We start from the raw sequence: 11,526 nt of genomic DNA, 5'->3' as shown, positions 1-11,526 counted from the left end.
ACCTCAATAGCAGCAAAAGTGTTTTGCAATACAGTATGACCACAGTAAGTACATTGTACTTATTTTTTGATGTAAGTACATAGTAGTTAAGGCCACCTAATATAAAGTGTGACCAAAGTAACTGTAGTCTGATTACGAGTATTTTAAAATGTAATTTAGTTTTTTTGGAATCTGCATTCTGATTCTAGACAGCCGATAGAAAAACACGACTTGATTGCTGAAATAGCCTATTATCATAAAATTATTCTCAAGTCTGTATACTCTAATCTTAATTGACGTCTAATGATTTATTAATGATACTAAACACACTGTAAAAAATAAAACGTTGAGAAAACTTAAAAGTTTAAGGCAACCAGCTTCAGCAGATATTTTTTTAGTTTTCTCAACTTATTGTTTTCAGCTAATACAACAAAAAGTTGAGAAAACAAAAAAATCTGCTGAAGCTGGTTGCCTTAAACTTTTAAGTTTTCTCAATGTTTTATTTTTTTACAGTGCAGCAGGTCACTGACCCTCCAGAAGAGCAGATAAAGAGCTCTGACCATCAGCCTTCAACTAAATTTAATGATCTGTTGATTATATGTTTTAAATTAAACTTGCTGAGATACATGTATGTAGGTCAATATGTATATATGAATTAGTTTTTTTAAAAACCTAACATGCTTCACTTCTGGTACAAATTGACAAGTAAAATGTCCACTGAGTGGCGCCAAAAGATAATTTTATTTTCTCCAGTGCGGACCAGGCTGACATATGGTTACAATAATGATGAGAAGAAAAAGAAAGAAAGAAAGAAAGAAAGAACATCAGAGGAGACCACTGCATGTTCTAACAGATTTAAGTCATTTATATTAAAGTAGACATAATGTCACTGATGACACTGAAGAAGCCTGGAGGCTCGTATCAGGGCGTCTGCTGCTTTCACAGAGTCACGTGATCGACGACAAACGCAGCCTGAAGCTGTGTATGAAGCGGCGCTGCGCATGACATCAAAGTGCCGCCAGATCGATTAGAGAACGCGGCCCCATCGCTTTCGCGGTGCTTTGATGTCAAACACGATCGGTCTGCGCAGCGCCGCTTCAAGTCCATCTCCATTTGGGTGTAGCTCTGTTCGAACCCCAGATCTTACTTTACGAACAGGTTTTCATTCACACTTATTCGATTACATTTTAAATACCAAGTATACAAGTAAAATTAAGTATACAAATTATTTCAATTAAACAAAATAATTGCCATAACGGAAACCTGTTAGTCCTGTATATTACTCTTCAATTACATCACATAGATATTCATACTGGCATCTATGGCATCTACTGCCACACTTTAATAGGTAAATTAAATTTAATAAGTAAATAACTTATCAGAGAGAGAAACATTTATTTTTGCTCATAACTTTGAGACTACTGTAGTGTATGTTGGCTGCTTCATTTGACAGAGCTTCTTTCACAGGCTTTTGGCAGCTATACACTGTATACATATATTGTATTGCAAAACACTTTTGCTGCTATTGAGGTTGGATACCGCGTAAATGGGTTTAAGCAGAAGAATAGAGCAATCTCTGGTAAATATTAATGAATAATGTGAATTGTGCATTGATTGATTAGGCCAGGCTTGTGTGCCAACAAAGGCACGCAGAGGGATAATCACTGAAACGCAGCAGTAGGTAAAATTGCATACCGATGTACATTTTGAGGCAATCATTCTTCATAGCCACAGCCTTTTAGAAGCTATAAATACTATTAAAGTAAGAGAATTAACCTGTGTTTGTCTACAGATGCGCTTGGTGCCGGCAAACCATTTGAGCATTTTTGCAGTTTTACAGTAAAGGGCTGTACACAATCCAAGTGGAGGAATACGAGTCCTATCTAGCCAAATGATCGGTCATTTTCTAAAAAAAAAAAATATATATATATACAGGTCCTTCTCAAAAAATTAGCATATTGTGATAAAGTTCATTATTTTCTGTAATGTCCTGATAAACATTAGACTTTCATATATTTTAGATTCATTACAACACAACTGAAGTAGTTCAAGCCTTTTATTGTTTTAATATTGATGATTTTGGCATACAGCTCATGAAAACCCAAAATTCCTATCTCAAAAAATTAGCATATCATGAAAAGGTTCTCTAAACGAGCTATTAACCTAATCATCTGAATCAACTAATTAACTCTAAACACCTGCAAAAGATTCCTGAGGCTTTTAAAAACTCCCAGCCTGGTTCATTACTCAAAACCGCAATCATGGGTAAGACTGCCGACCTGACTGCTGTCCAGAAGGCCATCATTGACACCCTCAAGCAAGAGGGTAAGACACAGAAAGACATTTCTGAACGAATAGGCTGTTCCCAGAGTGCTGTATCAAGGCACCTCAGTGGGAAGTCTGTGGGAAGGAAAAAGTGTGGCAGAAAACGCAGCACAACGAGAAGAGGTGACCGGACCCTGAGGAAGATTGTGGAGAAGGACCGATTCCAGACCTTGGGGGACCTGCGGAAGCAGTGGATTGAGTCTGGAGTAGAAACATCCAGAGCCACCGTGTACAGGCGTGTGCAGGAAATGGGCTACAGGTGCCGCATTCCCCAGGTCAAGCCACTTTTGAACCAGAAACAGCGGCAGAAGCGCCTGACCTGGGCTACAGAGAAGCAGCACTGGACTGTTGCTCAGTGGTCCAAAGTACTTTTTTCGGATGAAAGCAAATTTTGCATGTCATTCGGAAATCAAGGTGCCAGAGTCTGGAGGAAGACTGGGGAGAGGGAAATGCCAAAATGCCTGAAGTCCAGTGTCAAGTACCCACAGTCAGTGATGCTGGTGTTGGTCCACTGTGTTTTATCAAGGGCAGGGTCAATGCAGCTAGCTATCAGGAGATTTTGGAGCACTTCATGCTTCCATCTGCTGAAAAGCTTTATGGAGATGAAGATTTCATTTTTCAGCACGACCTGGCACCTGCTCACAGTGCCAAAACCACTGGTAAATGGTTTACTGACCATGGTATTACTGTGCTCAATTGGCCTGCCAACTCTCCTGACCTGAACCCCATAGAGAATCTGTGGGATATTGTGAAGAGAAAGTTGAGAGACGCAAGACCCAACACTCTGGATGAGCTTAAGGCCGCTATCGAAGCATCCTGGGCCTCCATAACACCTCAGCAGTGCCACAGGCTGATTGCCTCCATGCCACGGCGCATTGAAGCAGTCATTTCTGCAAAAGGATTCCCGACCAAGTATTGAGTGCATAACTGAACATAATTATTTGAAGGTTGACTTTTTTTGTATTAAAAACACTTTTCTTTTATTGGTCGGATGAAATATGCAAATTTTTTGAGATAGGAATTTTGGGTTTTCATGAGCTGTATGCCAAAATCATCAATATTAAAACAATAAAAGGCTTGAACTACTTCAGTTGTGTTGTAATGGATCTAAAATATATGAAAGTCTAATGTTTATCAGTACATTACAGAAAATAATGAACTTTATCACAATATGCTAATTTTTTGAGAAGGACCTGTATATATTAAAAATAAAAAATAAAAAAAAAAACTGAAAAATTAAAACAGCACATTAATATAGAACAGTGAATAAACGAAACGGTTTTAATGCACAATTGGCCTTGCCTCTCACACACATACAGTGGTGTTCAGTAGGGTCACACTGTAAATCAGTTGCTCAAAGTCTAAGATAAATAAACTTTTAGGATTTTGAAAAGTAAAAAAAAAAAAAAAAAAACTTTTGAAAAAAGTTATTCCGAAATATTGAAGATTCTACACTATTTGTATGATAATCAAATACAGATTGGTGGTATTGGCACAGCGGTTAACCAGAAAAATGTAAAATGACACTTCATGCCCAAAAGGTTTCTGACCTTGGACTAGGCTTTACAGTAGCATTTTATTCTGGGGAGCGATAAAGAGACAACATTAATATGTTTTTCTTGAGTTTAACCCACAGGTATGTGTCACAGTTCCCTGGTGGTCAAAGTAACCTAATACCTTTAGTGTAACTTTATATCAACAAGCTAAATAAATATACTATATTTTAGCTTAATAATAAAGCCCCCACCTAGTTCTATATGCTGTGGATGGGACCAGTTTCCCGTATTTGCCTGGGTTCCTCAGTGCCAGCCTTACACCCAGTCCAAGCGTGCGCTGGCGCCTCACCTTTTCTTTCTTTCTGATTTTTCTGGTTCAGCAGTCATTAATTAACAGTAACAAAAAAAAATCCTTAAAGGCACATTTTCATCTGTAGTCCCTGACCAATTCTTAATAAGCAACCTAAATTAAAAAAGTAAACAAGTAATCACGTAAACAAAACAAATCACAATTATGACATTTAAAATACAATGCATTAAAAAATATTTAAATCTTGTTCTTTTATATTGTTCAGTAATCATTTTACTTAAATAAAAATAGAGCATGAAATACAGGCCAGCAACAGATGAGAGCTATTCTTAACAACCTTATTACTCAAAATGATTTGTTTGAAGCCTTATAAAACAAAAAAACACATTATTAAACCCTCCCTCCGTCTCTCTCTCTCTCTCTCTCTCTCTCTCACACACACACACACACACACACACACACACACAAACACACAAAGAAACACAAACACATTTGTTTTTGTATCTTAATGGGGACTTTCCATTGACTTCTGTTGTTTTATTCTATTCTTACTGTAGACCCAATGTACAGCATGTGAAACCACACACAGACACACACACACACACACACACACACACACACACACACACACACACACACACACATTCACTCACAAAAGTATTCATATACTGATGTCATCTAAGTCTGAGTCATATAAGGTTTTAAATGTTTTTTTTTTTTTTTATCTAAATAAGAACAAATATAAGAAGATAGGCTACACAAAAATACACAAGCACAAATTTAGTTCTTTCTTGCTTTCTTTTGGTTATCACAAAAAAAATCCCAATTTTCTTATTTAGCACAGAATCCTAAAAAGCAAAGTATATTCTTTGAGATGAACTTTTCTTGTTTATCACTTGTGTGATATCACTTTTACACTTGATCGGTGAGTCCGGTTAGTGGCATGTGTTGCATATCACACGTAGTTCTTTATGGCATAGCCGCTGTGGGTGTCCGTCTTTGTTAGTGTATATCTCGGTGAGTAGTTGTGACGCTCTGGTGGGCAGCTGGTGCAGAGAATGGCCCCGCCGACGAACAGAAATCCCGCCGTGACCCAGCCCACATACAGCGCTGCCCCCATCTCCCTCTTCAGCGCTTCATGCACGATGGGATTGTGAAAGTCTCTGATGATGGAGTCGGCCGTCCAGGACACGGGCACCACAGCGGTCAGTCCAGAAAGCATGAAGGTGATCCCAGAGACCACCACGATCCGTGCTTTGGCTCGTGGGTTACTGAGGCAGTTCGTGCAGTCAGCCCCAACCAGAAAGATAAGGAAAGCCAAGCAGGCCAGAGCCATGGTGGTCACGATCAGCCCGCGTGCCGCCTGCAGGGAAGGATCCAAATCCAGCAGCGCGTCGTATAGTTTACACTGCATCTGACCGATGCGCTCGTACACGCACGTCATCCACAGGCCCTCCCAGAAGACCTGAGCCACCACAATGTTTGTGCCGATGAAGGCCGTCACCTTCCACATGGGCAGAGCGCAGATGATGATGGTTCCTGCAAAGCCGATCATTGAAAGAGTGATTCCCAAGACCTGCAGAGCCATGGAGGGGCTGGGGAGGATAGAAAACAGAGACAACCATTAGGAAATTATTTCTGAGAAACAATGTTATAAATAATGAAATTTAGGCTGGCCACACACTAGGAAATTTTCAAATCTTAACCGATTTTAAAACCATGGGAGACCACAGACATGAAGACAGTTTGAATGCTCACACTACAGGTGCATCTCAGAAAATTAGAATATGGTGAAAAAGTTAATTTTTTCTTGTAACTTATTTCAAAAAGTGAAAATTTCATATAAGTTAGATTCATTACATGTAAAGTAAAACACTTTTTAAGTTTTTTAGTTTTAATTTTGATGATTAGAGCTTCAGCTGTAGAAGCATGCAACATCTGGTAGGTGATGCTTGCTTGCTCTCATTGGTTATCGCAGGTATCACATCAGAGGCAGCCCGAGTCGTAAATATCAAACATAGTTGGGGGACGCTCCGTCTCGATCGGGAGCAGTTAAATAGTCGTAATGACACCTTACAAAATAGGATTTTTTTGACAAAAAATTGTTTGCGACAAGCTTTGAATCGGTCAAATCGATCATTTGGGGGTGCAAATCTGGCCAACCTTAGGCCCCAGTTACACTAGTGACTAGTGCGTTTTCGTTTTAAAACGCATAACTTTTGCTACGGTTACGCCTGTCGTTTACACTACTCCGGCGTTTTTTTGAAAATGCTGCAGACCCCGTTTTAGTTTGAAAAGTCCTGGGTTGCATTTCAGTGTAAACGTTCCAAAACGAGGCTTTTGAAAATGATGGCATGGCTGCCCACATTCACTCTGCGTATCCTTGACGACAGTGTAAACAATAACATCATGCACATTTTTGTTCCCATAGATATGTATAGCTATTGACTGCTCCGACGCGTCCACCATCTAAATAATAGGGAATCTACCTATACATATCTATGCTTGTGCCTGCATGAATGGTCATGTGGCAGGCATTTTTGGTTGTGTAGTGTAGACGGAGATCGTTTCTGAAATGTAGTGAAAACGCCAGTGTAGACGAGGATCATTTTCATTTTAAAACACCGTTTTAAAATGAAAACGCAGTAGTGTAAACGGGACCTTAGTCAAGAGGGTTCTGCTGCAGACTTGCACAGTTTGCACTCTCAGACTTGTACTCTCAGTCACCTGTGCTTCCGCAAGTGACATCCCTTGCAGTATTTTTTATTTTATTATCATTTTTTAAAAATTGAATCTCTGTATCTCTCAAAATTTTACAACAGCAGCCAGGTGGTGAAGAGAAGAAAAAATTAAATTATAATGTCACTTGCAATCGCTGCTTGCACTCCCCGCTACCTTTGATGTCGCTTGCAATCCACAGAAATCATGCGTGTTGCCAATGTAGACAAGACGCAGTGGTGGTTAAACGATAAAAAATAATTTAGTACTACAGGGTCCTGCAAGTCATCTGTAGGAGAAAAAGTCAAGATCCACAAATCCGTGGCCACAGAAAAGCAGAATATGAACGCAATGCACAAAGTCTCTCGTTAAGCGTTTTCCTCCCGTAGAAAACCACAAACACTTAATATGGCTTAATGTATTCAATTAAATTAAGATCAAATTCGATATATAGGCTAGTTTATTAATTTAATGTACTACAAGGCAAGCAGAAGGCCATGAACACAATGCACAAACTTTCACTTGCCAATACAGCAAAAATATTAATGTGGCATAATAACGGATTAAGATGTTAATGTGGTATTAAAATATCAAATTCAATATACAGTTTATTAATATAATGAATATGTATATAGTGTTTTCCTCCCATTCCGCAAAATGTAGCATTATGGACTAAGATGATAAAGACCAAACTCGATATGCTCCTCTTAATTATTAAAACATAACTAATTGGCTATGTACAGACAAGCAAGTGAGCCCAGAATAATCACAACACACAAAGTTTCGTATTAAGAGTTTTCCCATGTATAATAAACTGTCTAGAGCCCTTTTATATCATTGTCTTTGTCCATTAGCTACAGTATATATTTATAATGATTTTATGGGAGGAAAATGTTTAATGTGCAATTTAATGCATTACGTTCTGGGCTCGTCTGCTTGCCTGCACAGAGTTGGTCCTTTCAATAACACAATGCATTTCTTAATGCACGTTCACATCTGTTTGTCTGCATAGTTTGCGTCAACAAATTTGGTCTTCATCATCTTAGTCCGTTATTATGCCACATTAAGCATTTTGCTGTATTGGGTGGACAAGTGAACGTTTGCTCATTGTGCTCATGGCCATCTGCTACATTAATAATAGTTAATAAACTAGCCTATATATCGAATTTGATCTTTTAATTGCACTTAATTTATCTTAATACATTAAGCCATATTAAGTTTTTATGGTTTTCTATGGGAGGAAAACCCTTAACGAGAGACTTTGCGCATTGCGTCTGTATTCTGCTGTTTTGTGGCCATGTCTTTTTCTCCTACAGAGGACATGCAGGACCCTGTACATTGTAGTACTAAATTAGTTTTAATCGTTTAACCACCACAGTGTCTTGTCTACATTGACAACATCCTAAATTTGTGTCGATTGCAAGTGACGTCGCGGAGAGTGCAAGTGGCGATTGAAAGTGACATTGTAATTTAGTTTAATTTTTCTTGTCTACACCACCTGTCTACTGTTGTAAAATGTTGAGACGTTTAATAAAAATAATGATAAATAAATAAAGTAAAAAAAAAAAAAGACTGCAAGTGACGTCAATTGCGGAAGCACAGGTATCTGAAAGTACAAGTCTGAGAGTGCTAGTGCAAGTCTGCAGCCAGACCCTTCTCGCCTTAGTTGCAGCAGTAGCTTTCTTTCACAAGGGGGCAGTATATTAAACTACGGGTGACGTTTAACTGGAATTTGTTCAAATTGGGTCATTTTTGTTTGGAGCGTGAATGAAACCGATACTGACCGAGGAGCAGATTTCTCAACAGAGGTGCTTTTATTTCTGCATGACATTTCCTTGAAGCGGTTATCTGAAATAACTCTGTGACTTGGGACTGTTGAGGAGGGAAAATAAGAAAAATAACAAATGAGACTTTCATTGTAAGCAAGGCCACTGTTTGTGTATTCAAGCCTGAGAACCGTGTAATAAGAGCCTGTGAGGGAGGCTAGGTGGGAGAACTGGTTTTCAGTTGAATTGAAACTCCTGAACTCTGTTTATATTAACTATGAATTCAAATGTGTCAGACATAGAAAGAAGTACTTATGTCACATTGCCCACTCAACATTTACAACTCCTCGTACATGAAGAAGGTACAGGTGAAATACACATCATCATATCATCATTATAACTACAGTAACATACAGTAACTGCAGTAAAATTAGCTGTAGTCTAATAGACATTGATTATACAGTACAGGCTATATATGTAAACACAGCTATGCATCATCTTCTCAGCGTGCACATGGTTTGTTCACCTGACTAATGGTATCTGTAAGAGTTCCTGAACAGCAGGTTTTCCTAGTGTTGTGTACTGTGTGTTCCAATCCTACTCACAGTAAAGCAAAATGATAAAAATAAATACTAATACAATAATATAAAACACAACAAAAAATTAGGAAACATCTTTAATTCATATACAATTCATATAAAACGTCTCAAAAAGGTCCCATCAGCGAAACATTCTCCACGGCAGTTGTTTATGGCCCATAATGTAGTGACACGGTTACATAATCTTTGACCAAATTCTGATTAATGACATGTTCTTCTGGACATTACCTTCCCTAGAAGAGTTGAAATAACTTATGTTGATTAGAAGGTTTTTTTTTTTCTTTAATCTTGCTGACTAATATGATTTCCATCCACCACTGCATGCTCTTTCACCACTGAGCAGTTTTTTGTCAGTAAATTCAGTCTCACAAAACAAAACCAGCCATACAGTATGCACCCATACTTCAAAACACAATCAAAAAACAAAAACAAATATATTTTAAAATATATATTTAAAGTATACAAAAATACATTTGATAAAAATATGTTTCAATATACATTTATGTAAATATATTTTACACCAATATGTTTTTTGCCAATTTTTGAACGACTATTTTTTTTAAATATTATGATATATATATATTTTAAGGCATTTAAAAAAAATTTGCCCTCCATATTTTAAAGACACTAGAAACAATTATGAAAGTACATATAAAGATGTACTAAAAAGTACCACTTAACTGGTTTAAAAAAATCACTGAAAAGTTATTGCATTTAATATCACTTTAAAATGTGATAGATTTGAAGTTAATTACAATAACAATGTATTTATGCATCGAAAGTAACATATTTAATTTGCACTTATGTGTGTTCTTTTAAAGTATATTATTTCTGCAATAAGTACACTTTATAAAAGTACACTTAGGTGCACTTCTTTTTCACAAGGGGATGTTTACTTCACACAAAACCACATATCATTAATGAAAAACAAGTGCTTTTGCTCAAGCATTTACAAAAGACAATTCAAACAGTTCAAAAGTGCTCCAAGAATTTCTTCTGCACTATTTTGTCATTTCAAAAAGTGCAACAAAATTTTCTTTCAAATCAGTTAAAACGGTGTTAAGTGGTCTAGATTTAGGTCTTGGGAGGAGTTGAAGAGCGTGATACTGGCCCCATGCGTCTCAGAAGAGCATCGACCACACTTGTTGGCTTTGACATCTTTACAGGATTGTATATGACAGATGCTGAGCGGTTCTCTTTTGGTGGGCAAGAACTGCAAAGCAGCCCCCCTCCCAGCAGCAGAAGCAGCCCTGCGGCCCAGCCGAGGTACAGCGAAGCCCCCAGCTCCCTGCGCTGAGCATCCAGCAACAGGGGGTTATAGAAGTCCTTCACTATAATGATGGCAGTCCAGGACACAGTGATAAGACACAACACTGCAGAGACCATCAGAAGCACCCCATAAACAATGGATGCTTTCACTTTTCCTCATTCCTCAGCTTTGAAGTTGGAGCATTTCCCTGAGATGAGTGCCACGAGAATCCCAGCGATGCCCACCAGGATGAAAAACACCAGCAGGACACGAGCAGCCTTCAGATCGGGGCTCAACGCCAGTATAGAGTCGTAGACCTTACACTGCATCTGTCCGGTGCTCTCCACCACACAGCTCATCCAGATCCTCTCCCAGAAGATCTGAGAGGTCACCATGTTGGTGCCAATGAAGGCTGTTACTCTCCACGTGGGTAAGGCGCACACAATTATCACTCCAATCCAGCCGAACAGTGCAACCCAGTAACTGCATTCCCATAGACGGCATCTCAATATCAATCCTTATAAAAAAAACTAAAGCTGTATGTACGAGGAAAACACAGTGGATTCAGAAAAATGTATGCTATTCCCAAAGAGTATCTGCTTAAACTGAGGCAAAGCAGCTTTGTGAGATTCTGTGTGTTTGTGACAATATATGGGTTTAAAGTTTATGAGAGATCGGTTTACGGTCCTTTGTCACTTCCTAAAGGGAGGGATAAGTGAAAAGCTTTATGAAAATACTCAAAGCTTTCTACAAGTTGAACACAATGTTGTTTTATTTGTCCAGGTCCATTTGAAGTAAAGTATTCAATTTTAAGACGTGACCCGAATGAGAAGTACGTGACCCACATTTGATAGTAGACTGCTGACATCTTGCCTAACCGGTTTGGGAGGACCTGAAACCAAAGTTTCAGCAAAACAACTTCAGTCTTTCCAACAGAGTGTTTTGGTTGGAATAGTGATTTAGTGTTTTTCATCGAAATATTTTAAATGTTCAAACATCCTGCTTTTGTGGAATATTTCAATTAGGCGCTGACCTTTTTTTTTTTTTTTTTTTGAAAATGTGCTTATTTGCTGAAATGCATGCA

General features: G+C 38.3%; 1 pseudogene across 1 annotated transcript; it reads right to left on the bottom strand.

Annotated features, from left to right (window-relative positions):
- Positions 1-5,065: 5,065 nt before the first annotated feature.
- On the bottom strand, positions 5,066-10,946 carry LOC306851766 (annotated as a pseudogene). Its single transcript has 2 exons — positions 10,305-10,946; positions 5,066-5,705 (listed from the first exon to the last, which is right to left on the bottom strand). The product of its transcript is annotated as an uncharacterized misc_RNA (transcript).
- Between the last annotated feature and the right edge of the window lie 580 nt (positions 10,947-11,526).

Source organism: Barbus barbus, assembly GCF_936440315.1.
Source record: "Barbus barbus genome assembly, chromosome: 31".
NCBI classification, from domain to species: domain Eukaryota; kingdom Metazoa; phylum Chordata; class Actinopteri; order Cypriniformes; family Cyprinidae; genus Barbus; species Barbus barbus.
This window is presented reverse-complemented; position numbering and strand designations above follow the sequence as displayed.